This window comes from Coenobita brevimanus, chromosome 84 (genome assembly GCF_032717465.1).
Source record: "Coenobita brevimanus isolate Jiangsu-jjx chromosome 84, ASM3271746v2, whole genome shotgun sequence".
Classification (NCBI taxonomy): Eukaryota; Metazoa; Arthropoda; class Malacostraca; order Decapoda; family Coenobitidae; genus Coenobita; species Coenobita brevimanus.
Window position 1 is genome coordinate 1,205,828 of NC_137037.1, and position 14,910 is coordinate 1,220,737.

General features: G+C 41.8%; 1 non-coding gene across 1 annotated transcript; it reads left to right on the forward strand.

The window, feature by feature from the left end:
* The first annotated feature begins 13,432 nt into the window (after positions 1–13,432).
* Positions 13,433–13,551, forward strand: LOC145410287 (5S ribosomal RNA). The gene has a single exon (XR_013899250.1). It is a non-coding gene; the product is annotated as a 5S ribosomal RNA (ribosomal RNA).
* The last annotated feature ends 1,359 nt before the right edge of the window (positions 13,552–14,910 follow it).

Genomic DNA, 14,910 nt, shown 5'->3' on the forward strand with positions numbered 1-14,910 from the left:
GCATCCACACATACATAAAGGTGGGGCAGGGTACAGGTAATGTTTTCAATGGACTGAAAGCACACTCATATGCCAAAACCAGCTAACTGCTTCAGAACAGCAGTTGGACAATGTTGAAAGAAAAATCTGAGATTGCTTCTGCATACTCCCTCTTCTGTCTTTCTTTCCTTCATTCTTTCCTCTTCCTTCTGCCTGTGAGCGACTCTACACTGAGTGACAAGCCAAATGGTTTTCTGTACACCAGGAAACCATTTACTACACTGGGTAGTAACCATATAACCAAATTATGGTGCCTGGTGGTTTAGTGGGTAATTAAGGTGCTCCAATCAGACTGAGCCTAAGTAGGTTTATATCTAAGGGGTGGTTGGGGATTATTGCTCACGCAATGCCAATCACGGATGTGTGAAGCTGGTCACTCATCTCAAATGTCAGGAACAACTTGCCCAGCCCCAGGCTCCTATGCTCCTCATGGGGCAACATAGGATTGGATGATGGATGGATGGCTTCTGCATTTTACACCTCAATATCTTTGTGTTACTGATACAACTGCATCAATTTATCATAAATGAGAATGTTAAGGTAGTGTAGTGGCAGCCCCAATTTCATCTGATATATAAACCCTGTGGACTACAGGCTAAAGTACCCCTTCTTCAGTAGTCCACCATCCTCCTTTTGGTAAACAGGGAGAGAGGTGAGGGAAGTTTGCATAACCAGGCAGTTGAGCAGACCAGTTATATTAGTATCACCACACAAAGGGATCCCTGTACAGCACCTGTGTTAATATGGAGTAGAGAACAAACAGCTAAAGGTGAGGTGCTAAGAATGCCATCGACAACACTGCCCATTATTTCACACATCAATGAAGCCTTTGAAATATGTAACAAAGTCAGTGGTGAGACCTGGAGGTGGCAGCAGTTGCTGGAGTGTGTGGCCAACTTGGGGAGGCAGGCCATGAGGAGGAAAGCCACGGACATGTTGGTGGTGGCCAGGCTGAACCTCCCACCACCAAGGAACAGCAACCCCAGGGCCACGTGAATTACCAGGTGGCAGCCATACCTGAAAAGAAGAGAAGAATGGGTTTGCAAGATGACACTTTGACTGTCAGGGTTAAATTTAGTTTTTTTTTTTTTTTTTTTTTTTTTTTATGTGTCCGACTCTGGGCAAAGGCTCAGGGCCTATTTCTTGGGGGCAGTTGCCTATCCCAAGGCCCAGTAGTCCTTCTACACCTCCACATGTCACCAAAACACTAATATCAAAACAAGGCTCTATGTGCTAGCCAAAAATACTATACATTTAAACAAGGCTCTATGTGCTAGCCAAAATACTGTATACCTAAACAAGGCTCTATGAAGTAGCTAAAATATTTTACTGTATATCTAAACAAGGCTCTATGTGCTAGCCAAAACACTGTATATCTAAACAAGGCTCTATCCTCTAATCAATTAACTGAGTGCACCCAAATTGGATTATGCATCAATTCTTTCAAGATTTCACATCTTCTGGCCCCAATCCACTGGTGATGCCAACAACATATACAAATATTACTTACATTTTCAAAACATATTCCATTCTTGCATTGGTCAGCCATGTTTACCAGATTGCTGCTCTTTGGCCATCTCTCCTAATATGAATAAAATTATCTAGCCGTAGCCAAAATATCCTCAAGATCAAGGGGGTTAAGGCCACACAACTCATTACATTAGTAACACTAACCCAACAGCAGAAGTAGCAGGACCAACACCTGACCAGAGACGTCGGATGACAGGCACAACATCCAGATCACCCGCACCAGCCATCACCAAGGACAGTACCAGCCATCACCAGGGACAGTGCCAGTAGGGATGTGTTCAGACAGGTTTACAAAGTTGATTGTCCTGCCAGCTCAGTAGCACTCCTGCGAAAATGACATCTGTTAGTTGGTCTATGTCACCCTTTCTCACTCATTAATAATAAAAAATGACTTGTGATGGATGGATGGACTTGTGAAGAGAGTAATGATGCGTATTTGTGGAGGGGGCTCAAACAGCTAACACATATAATTACTCAAGCTAATACACAAGCAAGGCACTAAAGAAGGATGCCTTCATGTGATCTGGGCAGCTCAAAGGCCTGGTTATACAATCGTCCCTCAACTACTTCCTTATCCTCTCAAAATGACAATGGTGGACTGTAGGAGAAAGGGAACGTAAGTCTGCAGTCCACTGGGTTCACATTTCAGAAGAACCTGGGGCTAGAACTACTGCTACTACTACTACAGTACCCTCGTGTCCAACACACGTTTGTCCAGCACGATTCGCGTCCAGCACGGAGAGCAAAAAATTAGTACAATTTAATATGATTTAAGTACTGTAAAACGGGTGCGTAAGCATAACACGGACGGAGCTCCGAGAAGTGGGTGAAATCCGCAGAGTTCGCCTCTAGCATGATCACCCCTGGTCCAACAGTCATACTGGACGTTCCCGTGATGCTGAGAACCAATCAAAACTTCCAATCAAGTAGCCTCCCCTGACCACTATCGTGACGAGATCGTGATGCCGCCCAATGAAAAACGCTTCTGCTCTCACGTGATGTCTTGTATAAATTTCTCCTGCCACAGCGCCACTCAGTTGCATAATTCGCATTGGACGGTGCTTTTTTCTTGCTGCATTTTCTGCCCTTGCTACTGCAGTTTACTCAGCTCATGATGCCTAGGAAGCCTTCTGAGAACCCCATGAAGTGGCGGCACCTCCCTCAGGCCACCAAGCTAGAATTCATCGAGAGGCAGAAGAAAGGGGAGAGGAATTTCGAAGGATTTATGAGGGAGGTTGAGCAGGAGTAGCAGCCATTACCCACTAGTGATGCCAGCAGCCATCCTCTGGGGACCCAGTAGGACTACCTACAGCCTCAGATACCACCTTCCATTTGATGAATTTGCTCATAGTCAGCAGAGGTAACAAGGAGACACAGCAGCACATTATCCTCTTTAATATGACAGCTCCACATAACCGCCGCCATGCAGCGCCCACCGTTGCCAGAACCCAAAAACAAAAACAAAACAAAACAAATGAAGGCAGAGATGCGACATTAACTTAACAGAATTCCCTCTCTTCTTTCTTTAAAAAAAATGATACAACAATAATTTAACGGAATTCCCTCGTTTCTTTCTTAAAAAAAAATAATAACTTTTCCAAAAAGACACAAACTTTAGTTACATACCTATGTCAGTAAGATCTCCCTTTTGCATAATGTTTAACAATTTGAAAGTATTCACTCCTTTCTTTGTAAGACATTCAGACAATTGCAATTCTGATCTAACCCAAATCATCTTTAAACAACCTTCCTGTATTAGCTGTTTTAGTGTGGCTAAATCTATTCTCAATCTCTTTTCACTTACATTTTTCATGGAGTGAACATTTTCAACCAAAGAATGATTATCCACATAGCAACAAATAGGAATTACATTCTTTTCATGTTCATGAAACAGGATTTCAGACAGGACACTTCCCAAATAATAGCATATATCTACAGCATCTGATGCAGCAAGGGTTTCAGCAGCCAAAGTGCTTTTAACTACTCTTCTTATTTTCTTTGCCTCCCATGCAAGTGGACAACTTTTACCATCTTCTCCAACAAGAAATATTATGAACCCTTCAGCACTTGAATATCCATCAGGCAAACTAGCATGGGATGCATCACTAAAGGCTACCAGCTTGATCTTGTTCAAATCTCCTAATTGAGAAAACTTTAAACTACAGTCCACCATTTCTGTTTTTCTCAAACACTTGTTGGCTTGGATCACATTATCTACCTTGGGATGGTTTAGAACACAACTCATGTCAAGCACATCATAACTCACATCAGGTCTAGTATTTGTACTCAACCATCCAATCTGACCAACTAGACTTCTAAGATTTTCCTGCTCTATTGCATTACAATATTCCATCTTATTACAGCCTCGAGTGACATTGACAGGTATAACTCAAGGTTATTCCACTATCATCTTGTTCACTCCTAGACCAATATATTTGAAAACACCAGATGTTTCCATTCCTACCTGAAACTCTGACTTAATCTTGGCAATTACATGATCTCTGAACACTTCAGTTCCACCCCATATAAAATCATCTACATGCATTAGAAAAACACCTGACAGTTCACCTTCATGATAACAATAAAATCCAGCTGGATCTGCCTTCAGTTGAGTACATCCCAGTTTTATGAGTAATGTTTTGACTGTGAAATACCATACCCTTGCTGCATCATTCAATCCATAAACACATTTGTTGAGCTTCCACAGAACCTTCTCAGAACAAACAGCTTCTTTTGGTGGCCTCAAAAATACCTCTCTTTTAAAATTATCTCCTTGGAGAAAAGCAGCTTTGATATCAATGGAGTTACATTTCCAGTTCATAGAAGCCATAAGTGACAAAAATATTCTCAAAATCTCTTTGCCTCCAGTGGGGGAATCTGTCCTAATGTGGTGGGATTCCTCAAATCCACGTGCCACAAGTCTAGCTTTTACCTGTTGTTTACCATTTACATTTTTCTCAGTACACACCCACCTCACAGACAATGATTGTTGACCTCTGTCTGGTACTTCCTCATACACTTTAAATTTTTGCCAGTTCTCTAACTCTGTTTTGCTCTTAGCACATCAACATCACTTTGCCTAGCATCAGATAGGAATACTTCATTGGTGTCTAGAGTCAATGGTTCATTATCCTTCTCTTGTGGTGGAATGGAGGATTCCTCCTGCCACTGTTTCACCCCTAAAGCCCAGTCTATTGACTTAGGCGCACAACCATCATCCTGAATATTGAACCAGTTTTTGTACATTCCTGTTGCCTTACCCGCACGACTTAAAATAGTAGCTACTCTCCATTCATCAGAGTCAACAGGTCTGTACCTCACTCTCTGTCCTACCTTCGGAATGCTAACAGATCTAATTGAGAGAGAATCCTGTTCAGTGTCTTTCCTGTGTATGTCCTCTATGATCTCATTATCATCTGAGGTGCTCTCATCAGCTTCATCGTCATCTACGTCATGAACAGTTCCAATGACATTATTATTTAAGGTACAAACATCATCATTATTTGACCTTCTTCTTACTTCACCTAAAAGCCTCTCTTTACCATTCTCAATATCAGTGCTCATATCATACTTCATTTCCGTAACTCTTGTTACATGTACCTTTACAATATAACTTCCATGTTTAATGATGACAGTTTTACCTTCCTGACCTATTACTGTACCAGGTCCCTTCCATTCATAATCACTCTCTCTTTTGAAATACACAAACTCTCCATTCTGGAAGGTCCTTCCAACAGGCCTAACCTGATGCCTTAATGCACCTCTTATTCTTTCTGAAGTCTCAGCCCTTATAAATGCCTGGCGACTTGTATGAAGAGCATTCAGGTGCTTACCAAGTGTTTCACTTATTGTTGTGCCTTCCAGAGCTGGTAATGAATCATTCATGACATTAGGGAGCTTAGGGTTTCTGCCAAAAACCAATTGATACGGACTGTAACCCCCCACCATCTGCAAACAATTTTTAGCATTTACAGCCCAAGCAAGTGCTATATGTAGAGGACATGTGGGTTGATCAGCTATTATTTTCCTCACCATCTCATCAATTACTGCATGGTTCCTCTCACAGAGTCCATTGCTAAATGGACTCTCTGCAGCTGTGTGCATCACTCTAATATTTAAGTTCTCACACATGTCAGAAAACTCCTCATTGGCAAATTCTCCTCCATTATCAGCCAAAAATTTGTCTGGTGAACCTATACCAGTTCCTATCCACATTTCTACAACGTTATCAATGATCGTCTTCCTCCTCTTATCATATATAATTACAGACCTACTGTATCGTGTGGCAACATCAACAAGGTGCAAGAAGTATACCTCCCCTTTCTTCCACTCTTTTAAATCTATGGCCACAACCTCATTAAAATCTCTGGCTAAAGGTAAACTCACCACAGGCCTAGAAGGGGTTTTCTTATACTTCCTACAAATATTGCAATCATCAGTTATTTCCTTCACTAATCTGAAATAGTCTGTATCCTGTACCCCAGCGTCCTTCAATAACTGACTTAGACGTTTTACAGAGGGATGGGCAAACTGTTTGTGCAACTTCAACACACACTTCTTTTTTTCTTTCTTATCTGAACCTACAGTGAACATGACTTGCTTTACATCACTGAAATTGTTCTCTGTGATTGGAATACAATAATGACCCAAGACAGTACATTGTAACTTAATGCTCTTACCTAGCACAACTGCACAGTCATTTTCAACATCTAACTTAACTTTAGCTCTTTTCATTGATGGCTTACCAAATAGGGGAGGTATGTCACATTCTACTACATCAGATTTAATTTTACAATGGAAACCTGCCAAAACACATGGAAATGTAACCTTCTTTAAAGAGGGAACAACTACACCATCACCAAATTTAAAGGTAGCTCCACTATTTTCTTCATGAACTTTCATACGTTTGTCATCAGGCAGTGAATCTAAGTAACTCTGTAGCCAATCCACCCCACAAACAGTAGATGAACATGCAGAATCCAATACAGCACAGTTGAAGGTGTCACCAACTAAATTTCTCATTTCATCACAGGACCCACTTCCACATGTTAGGTACACTTCATCCTAGTCTTTAGGTCCACATTCAGGAAGTGACTCTACCTTTGCTTCATATACCTTTTTCTCTCTGTTTGTACATTTATTTGCATAATGATACTCAGATCTACATATATGACATCACGTAACATTACCTCTTGAGTCCACTGGGTTCTTTCGTGTACCCTTTTCAGTTCCACTCACAAAATTCCTGTAGCTAGGTCTATGTCCTCTTGTGGTGGTGTTGTTTCCTCCGCCAGTGCTGTTACCATTCCTCTTGTATCTCCCTCTGTCCGTAAAATTCACTTCCTCTGCAACATACACTGGCTCTGTCTTTATGGTGATGCCAGAATGAGCTTGGGAACTTTCTTGTGCAGCACTCGATGCAGGTACAGACTTAATCCCGAAGAACTTTCTGAGAGCTTCTACCATTTGTTGAAACATAGTATCTGGCTTACTGTAATCCACTGCTGTTAAAGCTAATTGTTTGTCTCTATGTGATAGGCCTGCACAGTCAAGTAATTTAAATGCTAAGATACAGTTAGGAATGATAATGCCATGCTTTGATAGTTTCTTGTGCCGTTTTTCAAACTTAGTTATGTAGGCCTCTATGCTGCTGCTCTCACTTATCCGGAAGGTATCAAATTCAGACCAAGAATCATAAGCACTGGTTAATTTATCCTTCATGTACCACTTATCAAGACTTTGTAGCAGTTTAGTCATACCATCTTCACAATTCAAGTCTTGGATATTAACTTCACTAAAAACTCTGTCCCTTACCTCACTGCCCTCCAGAAAGGACAGGGCAACACTTAAAGCTTGTTTCTTAGGAGGTATAGTTGTCACTATCTGCCAAGCTTCCAGTTCGGTTATCCACCTCTCATAACTCTTGTCCCCACCAAAAACAGGTGGAACACACTTCCTAGCTTGGCCACTCATCTTCTCAGTCGTATCTCAGTCTTCTTTAAATATACAGATCACCTCTGCTGACCCAACCACGCTCTGCTACCATTTGATGAATTTGCTCATAGTCAGCAGAGGTAACAAGGAGACACAGCAGCACATTATCCTCTTTAATATGACAGCTCCACATAACCGCCGCCATGCAGCGCCCACCGTTGCCAGAACCCCCAAAACAAAAACAAAACAAAACAATTGAAGGCAGAGATGCGACATTAACTTAACACCATTCCCAACAAGCCCACCAACACTATCCTGAAAGGTTAGTTATCATTCATAGTACAGTACCATTCATTATAATTACAGCAGTGCTAATATATATATAGGTATATGGTATGTATATAAGGTGACTTTTCCTAGGGTTGCTGACATAATTCATTTTTCCCCATAAGCTCTGTTGTTTGTCCAACACATTTTTGGTCCAACACGGGACCTGTGCATGACAATATTACCGTGTTGGACGCGAGGGTACTGTACTACTCACAAGAAAACTCATCATCTAAAGCTACACAGTTAAATAAAATAAATCCATCTATCTATCTATTGCCGGATGCCTCAATCTTGTAACGGGTGGCCACAAACAAATCGCCTCCATGTCACCCTGTTCCCCACCATTTCACTGCCCTGCTCCCAGCTCACACACCCCTCTCTCATATACCTCTCCACTCCATCCCTCCATCTCATCCCACTGAAATTTATCTCTTAGTGAAGTTTGAGAACATGGTGGTGTACTTCCACAGTACATCAAAGGCCTGGTTATTACTGGACCCAGCCAACTTGAGGCCAGCACCAGCCAGGCCCTGCCAGGATGTTGTGGTAGGCCTGTCAATGCAACCACAGGGCAAATCATATACAAATACCTACATCCAAACACAAACACACAACCAACATTACATACATTTCATCTGCTACATAATGTAAATATAGTTCATTTTGTACACCATGTAACACTGCTGCTATTTTGTTACATTACACTAAACATGGTAGTAGGTGGGGGTGCCCATCATCCACTCATTTAATGCAGTGCTGCCTACTTCTTCCCTAATGTCTACCATTCTTTTTCTGTGTCTGTCCTCATCTCTTCCTATTTCTTTCATCCCTGCCACCACTATTTAGTACTCTTCCTTCCACTTGATGTGGCTTTGAGCTGAGTGACAAACCAAATGGTTTCCTGTTACTCAGGGAACCATTTACATTTATTTTATAAATACAATATAGGGAAAGATACAGCACAAGCAATCATGGCACCACCAACCGACTTTTACGTGTACAGTATCTCGGAAATAGAAACATAATATCTAACACTCCCTCCAGCCTTATAAGGTGAAATTCTTCATATCATCCAGCAGTTCAAAACTGCAGCACCAGGGTATGATGATATCCCTATGGGCATTATCAAGAAAGCTGCCTCAATTATTATTCCTATCATTCTGCATCTATGTACCTCTGCTATCAGGAATCTTCCCAGAAAAGCTAAAAACTGTCAAAGTTATCCCCATTTACAAATCAGGTGATACAAAATTAATAAGTAACTATCGGCCGGTGTCAGTTTCGCCAGCACTGAGCAAAATATTAGAGAAATTAGTTTATAATAAACTTGATGCTTTTTGTATTAACAATACCATCATTTGTAACTACCAATTTGGTTTTCATAAGAACAGAACTGAGACAGGATTTCTGACACTTACTGATGATATTATAAATGCAATGGATGACAAACTCTTTACTGCGGCCATATTTCCTGATTTATCAAAAGCTTTTGATACAGTTGATTGCCATACCCTCCTCTCTAAGCCTGAACATTAAGGGATCAGAGGTAAATGGTCTGAATCTTACTTAACAAACTGACAACAACATCCACTGTCCTACATTGTACAGCTCCGTTCAGAAATTCGTACTACACCCAAAGTGGAAGGCACAAGCCTCGGTCCGCCCTTTCTGGACGACATGTTAATACCCCAAACTTCTTGCCACCACAGAGAGAGCAGCAAGTACCGGAGCAGTTTCAGTCACACAGCGAATGCCAAAATTGTGATGAAATGGATAATTACTTAAATATTGGCAAGTATTATTACAGATTAATGAAGGCAATACCTGAACATTCTGCAGCTGTGATGAAAACATGTATACAAATAACAATTTCAAATACACAAATAGAGGGAAATGAACATAATGTCTGATATGAAGCATTAAATGATTTATGAGTTTAATACTCTCTCACTGAAACACACACACACACACGAACAACAACAGCCACCACGACAACCGATGCCACCACCTGCCACCCACCGCAACCACCGACCACGCCACCACCTGCCACCCACTGCAACCACCGACCACCACCCCAGCATCAACGCCGCCGCCACCACCCACCACCACCATCACCACACGCCAACACCCACCATCCACCACCATCACCGCCGACTCCTAAACAAATCGCATATGAAGGAAAATACATTGAAGTAGTCTACTTCATCCGTCCTATTTGTGTGGAAAGGCCATGGAACACAATATACCGTAGTTATTATGAGTGAGTGATCTTGCTTCTAGCAGGCGGTTGATAATAAAATAATAAGGATAATTATACGGATGTTTTCAAACATCCGTATAATTATCCTTTCTCGTATATATATATATATATATATATATATATATGAGAGGGCTACAAGGTAGATATAAGGAAAAGAAGGCAAAATTTCATACCACTGTAGATTATATAAAAAATATTATTTGTAATAATGCATACATCCTAAATATAATGGTAACTGTTGGCTAATTTTTCACATCAGTATCGGGTACAGCTTCCCTCTTTCTCAATCATTGCTTGCAACCTGTTAGGCAAGGAGCTTACAAGGCCACGGATGAAGTCGTGTTTGCGTCGGCAAAGTTCCCACTGGGCGATTACGTGGTTGAGCAGTCCATTTCTTGTCCTCTCGTCTCCTAGCTGACAGGTATTAACCATTTCAGCCTTACATGTTCTGTTACATTTACATCGGCCCCCTTGCCAGGCCAGTCTAAGAGCTGAAGTGTGTCCTGTCTCTGAAACCACTGCTGTACTACACGTGCAGTGTGGATCGGGCACCGGTCATGCATGAAAATAACAGGTCCATCTGGGAACAGGAAACTCTTTGCCCGTAATGATGACAGGAAACATTCCCCAGGATATGGACGTATTGGTCTGCAGTAAAACGCCCCTCGTGCTGAACATGTCACCCAGGGCATGTAGAGTCAGGTATGCCCCAGATATTACTGGTAACGTGACCCGATCGTGTCTCCTCACAAATGTTGACCCTCTCGTATCTGCATGTGGAATATATATATATTTACTTTTTTTTTTTTTATTACAGCCATTTGACAATACTAGTTGATAACATGTCCCCCTGCCTGACCTTATATTATTTAGAACTGATTCATCAAACTTTTTTTGGTGCTAATGTCTTTGTGCAAAGAAAACAGAGGCAAAGACTAGAAGGAATCATGTCTTTTTCTTGGGCAATCCGAACAGGATAAGACCAAAATATAGAATCCTGATTCTCTTAGATGCCGGACCATATTGTCTTTAAAAGACTGGAGTTGAAGGACGGAGGGGTTTGCAGACTGCGGAAGACAGTTTTATAATTGACCTGTTCTATATATGAAGGTCTGAATATCGGTTAACTATTGTAACAGAGGTGGACAGAAAACAGATGACTACAACAAAGACAGAGGCTGGAGGGGGACAAAAAGAGTAGGGAATTTTATCAGTAATAAAAATGTTAATATCATATACTTGGTGTTGTTTCCCCTCCAGCAGTGAACCCTGCCATGTGAGGTGGAGGAGAAACACTTCTCATCCGTGAAGATGACACGCGACCAAAAGTCTAGGTTTTCCTGGGAACAGCGTTGAGCAAAAACTAACCTCCCCGCTCTGTGCTGTTGTGCCAAGTTCCTTCATTGCTGGATTTCTAAGGTGTATGCCAGGGCCATGCAGCCTTCGCCTGACAGTCAGTGCAGACACTTCTAAATGAATACTGTCCCTTACCGCCACCGCGTTCGTAAGAGGTGTTGCCTCTACTGGTGCGACTATAGCAGCATATTCAGCCTGGGTGGTTTTACGAGGGGCTCCCGTCCTTTCTGTCAAGAAAGTATTTGCTATTACTAAATATGGCACTAATAAAAATCAACGCCGGAAGTTGAGTTTGCAAACAACCTTATGTATACTAGTGTTAAAATAAATTATTTGATATGTAAATATTGTTACAAGGGCAACAGTTGTACTAAACAAACTGCTGCCTATAAAGCTAGTGGTGTAGCAAAGCTAAATGCTGCTAAAGGCAAGATATCCTAGTTTCACCCCATCACTGCATGGAACAGCCCTGCAGAGGCGACTGCTTGCCTGCGGTTCATGGCTCAGCTCGTCCAGACAGACCAGGGTTACTCAACAACAACAACAACAACAACAGCTACATAAGGAGATGGGAATTGAAGTTTCGTTCTTTGAATAATTAGGACTGATTTGTATGTGATCGTCATAGCTAAGTCAAAACCCTGTCAGTTCCTTCCAAAGAAACGTAAACTCACAAATATCCATTCCACTGAGATGCCTGGACACACTATTTGAAATAATGTGGCACTGCATTGGGAAAAGACATGCTAAGACATTTCAACAAATAACCAGTTGTAAACAAGAAAGGCAGATTACCAGTTAACTGTTGCATTACACAGCAGGTGAGGATGTGGCAAGGCTGGTCCCTCTTTTCCGTCATAATGGGGGGAGAGATGCAAGCAGAGAATTCAGAGGAACAGTGGTGTGTGTGTGTGTGTGTGTGTGTGTGTGTGTGTGTGTCGAGAGAGAGAGAGAGAGAGAGAGAGAGAGAGAGAGAGAGAGAGAGAGAGAGGCCAAAGGGAGGGAGTATTAAACCTGGAAAGTGTGTGTAATATGCATACTTTGGTCTGACATGAATCTGACATGGATAAGCTTCATCATCACAAAACAAAGCCTTAAAGAATAAATACACTATGCATCAAAATCATAAGTATAGATCACTTTCATCAAGAAGCAAAAATATTGTCAAAGATCATATGAATACCAGAGACACACAGTGAATTACGTCAGCTCAGTGCCCATCCCACCCTTGCAATTTCATGTTGCATTACCTCCATCAAAAAATAAACAAACGAACAATTGCCCAACACAACATAGAGTATCTTGACAACTTAGCCCCTCTCCATCGAACAATACAGATCATAGATCGCCCAACACTGTAAATCACAGACACATACAGTGCATAAACACCTAGCTGTTAGGCACCATAGCCCTTTAATCCCTTCAGCCAAACAAAGTCCTTCGTGAACCACCACTAGACATTCACGCAGAAAGTTCCCTACCCAGAGAGGCACGAGAACACATATACTAAGTATTTTTTTTTAATTGAGGCGAAAATGCACTTGACAGGTTGGTGATGACTGGCTGAATGCAACATGTGTGAATTTCATCCTTATATTTCAAATAATTACCAGGTAATGCCACGTTACTTGGTAATTATTTGAAATACAACAATGTTATTCGGACATGTCGCATTCAGCCAGTCATCAACAACCTGTCAAATGCGTCTTCGCCTCAGTACAAAAAATAATGAGTGTAGTAAGACTGAGATGTGGTCACCACCGTTCCCTGGTACGATATCGACACAAAATACAAGTCACAAACAAGTTGCTTTGCCCACACTGAAAGGCAGCCCTCCTCGCCAAAGCACATTCATTCACCACAAGCACATTACTATTGCAACACGGTCTTTCAGTATAACCTCAACTAAAGACTTATGCATGCGACCGGTAGAAGCTTCCAATTTCCACTGGGATCGCAACGAGATGAATCTGGAGTTGCAATAACAACAATTATACCACGTTGAGTACACCGCTTCCCGTCCGATCAGCGAAGTTAAGCAACGTTGGGTCTGGTTAGTACTTGGATGGGTGACCGCCTGGGAACACCAGATGCTGTTGGCATCCCTACGTGTCAAGTGGGGTTGGTGGAGGATTAGTGCCCCTCCCTGTAAAACAATTAACTCTAAGCCGTTGGCCACCCCATTTGGGATACATGGCTTCTGGCAATGGATGGATGGATGGGACAACATCCTAACCTCCGGCCGCTTTCAAACTCGAATTTATTTTTTCACCACCTTATCAAGATCCATTCTCTCTTAATGACAATGCCAACTATATACTTGTATGTTATCAACAAGCTTCCTCACACCAACAATTTCTCAATTCATAATATTCCTTATTCAACCCACTTTACGCACTCCACACACATTCCAAGAGAAGTCCCATTTCCAATGCCTTTAATCTATAATTTTCGCCCTTATGCCATACAAAGAGTTTCAAGAGCTTACACACACACACACACACACACACACACACACACACACACACACACAACGCCATCTCCACACCCACTCCCATACTCCCACACGCACATCCACACACCCACACCCACACCTCCATATCCCCACCCTCACACCCAGTGTGGACAATGCATCACTGAACCGATATCTGATATTTTGTGAAACACCAAGACAAAGTCCAGCAAACATTGGCTGGGAAAGTATCACGGACCATTATGTATTGCATGTAAGTCATGAATTTACTAGACATAATGACTATTCAGGTGTGAGGTGTGTGGACCTGAAAAAAGCAACAAAAGAAGCGAAGTGAACATTGGCCACTGTGCGTGACGCCGCCCACTGGCTCTGGCAGCCACTGGTAATTGTGGATGTAGTGTAGGGGATACCTGGCCATGGAAATAATGCATAATAATTTTTACTATTTTTACACCCATTGCAGATTCTTTCCATTAGTCACCCACACCACGTCAAAAAGTAAAATGGAAACGTTTATTATATACTCAGGATGTAATTTGCCACCCTCCCAAAAACTCATGCTCGGGAAGGTTGCAAACCCACTCCCACCCTCTGCCCCCTTCCTACGCTACTGTATATACCGTAGCTATTTTCACTTAAATCTTCCATAGGGACCGAAAACTACTTTTAGTTTCTATTAGCACTGGAATATAATGGGGAGCTATTGTTCACAATTATTCATTATTAGTATAACACTACCATAATACAAAAGACTTATGACCGACGTTGGTCCTGAAGGTTGCCATGCTCCTCCCATCTCTTTATCCACTTCATTACAGTTTTTGTATTGAGGCAAAGCTGATGCACTATTGCCCTGATGGAAAAGCCATAATCACGTAGTGCGATAATTTGACCTCTAAGCACGAATTTGTCGTCTCTCCGATTCACGTCGACTTACTGGGGCACATGAAGCCTATGAGAAGAGGATAGCCAAAATACCTCAGCT